The sequence below is a fragment of the Diaphorina citri genome, unplaced genomic scaffold (genome assembly GCF_000475195.1).
Source record: "Diaphorina citri unplaced genomic scaffold, Diaci psyllid genome assembly version 1.1 scaffold5820, whole genome shotgun sequence".
NCBI classification, from domain to species: domain Eukaryota; kingdom Metazoa; phylum Arthropoda; class Insecta; order Hemiptera; family Psyllidae; genus Diaphorina; species Diaphorina citri.
In genome coordinates this window covers 1-2,167 of record NW_007383196.1, presented here as the reverse complement: position 1 = coordinate 2,167, position 2,167 = coordinate 1, and positions in this window count along the sequence as shown.

Below are 2,167 nucleotides of genomic sequence, written 5' to 3'. Positions count from 1 at the left end.
CTCAGGGTGTCTACCAGACTGGAAAACCGGGAAAAGTCAGGGAATTTCATGGAGACTGGAAAAGTCAGGTAATTTCACGAAAAAGTGCCAAAAATCGAAAAAAGTCAGGGAATTTTTCAAAGCCTAAAAAAAGACAAAGAAAGATTTCAATTAAAAAAGTATGCAACCATGAAGGGGCAACATATAATCTCACAAAAATTTCGCCTGCGGCGCTGAAATTTTGTCTCTTCATGAAAAAGTTTTGGGAATATTTCAAAGCCTATAAAACGAGAAAAAGACTTTGGTCAATAAAAAAAAAAGTATGCAACCTTGAAGAAGCTACTTAAATTTTCTCGAAAAAAACTTCGCCTGCGGCGCTGTCATTTTGTGTTCTATAGAAATGTATTGGGGGGAATAACTATACTCGTCTTTTACACGTATTTAATTACATAAAAAACTGACACATGACAAGCTACAGGTTACATACTTACTGAAAAGTTTGGCCTGAGGCCCTGAAGATTACACCTTTGACAAGTCTGCTTCTCTTACTATTGTAGACCAAAATCTTCAAAAAATTCGCCTGCGGCGCCAATTTTTGTGTTTTTGATAACTCCCTAAGTTTTTTAAAATTAGAGACCAAAATTTTTGCCTGTGACCATAAAAATTTCAATTTCGTTAATTCTGGTTTCTATAAATTGTAGCTCACAATTTTCAAAAATTTCGCCTGCGGCGCTGCTCATTACCCCCTTCTTTGTGTTAACCTTCATCCCCCCAGGATATGTGAATGTGTAGACTGTATAATAACAAACTTCAGGTTCATGCTTTTAAAAAAAATTCTCCTGTGGAGCTGAAGATTAGGATTTCAATGAGACTGAATTTCTGAAGATTTTAGACCAAAATGTTCAAAAATTTCGCCTGCGGCGCTGTTATTATATTCAATATTGTTATTGTATTCTAAAAAAGTGCCAGTTCACCTATAGTAAATACCTATTAGGGGCCCAAAGGCAGATCAAAGAGACATGGCTGTAGTAGTCTTGAGGTCATTATCTTGGTCAAAGGTCATTTATCTTGAAAAAATTTGGCCTGCGGCGCAGTTATTTCATGGTGCACATGGAGGACTCAAGACCTTACCCTAGTCGGATGAAAAAAATTATCTTGATCAAAGGTCATTTATCTTGAAAAAATTTGGCCTGCGGCGCAGTTATTTCATGGTGCAAATGGAGGACTCAAGACCTTACGCTAGTCGGATGAAAAAAAATTGAAGAAATTTAATAGGCCTGAGAACATTGCTTGGGGGGGAAAAATCGGCTGCGGCGCAGTAGGAATAGGGTGGAAAATCTTGGAAAAGTAGACTGGAAATTTTGAAAAATTGGACTGGAAAACCGGGAAAAGTCAGGGAATTTTATTTTTCCATTTTGGTAGACACCCTGATGTAGCTTTTCGAATAAAATCATTTTCCAAGATGAGAGTCTTCCGAAAAGATAAAATGAACCTGTAAAACCAATATTTGCCAGTACTTTCAAGCATTTTTTTTTTTTTTTTACATGTTGGTCCGTGTTATAGCATACATATCACATAGTCATGGCCCTCATCAGATGACAAGACAAGACACAGTAAGGAATTTTAATTGTGTTACACAAAAATGCTTTTGTCAGAAATGTACTTAGTTCCCTGCTTAATACCTACACTGCGCTAAATTTTCTGATATGACTTGGACTCAAACCACCAACCTCCAGATCCAGAGTCCACTGTGCTAACCACTACAACGCTAAGGAGACACAGTACTGCCCATTTAGGTGCTGGGTCAAGACAAGTCATACCAACTTATACTGGAACTAACATAATAGTTTAAAAAAAAAAAGAGGTTTGACAGAAGTAACTGCTTAGGTCTTACCATCCCAAAATCAAAGAGAAAAGGAAGATAGGATGGGAAAAAGCCAGAAGTTCCAAGAACAAACATTATCCCAGCAGGATAAAATCTGCCTGGGTGGGAATTGAACCCGCGGCCTAGCACTTACAAAGCAGATGCACTACCAACTAAGCTAACTAGGCTGGCTATAATAGTTACCTGACGCTCAAGTACTGTTGGGTCCAATCTATGACACATCCGATTATGTCATGGTCTCGTAAATTTCCCTTGATGATCTTCACTGGGAGTTGATCTGTAGTGTCAACCGACTTGTTGAAT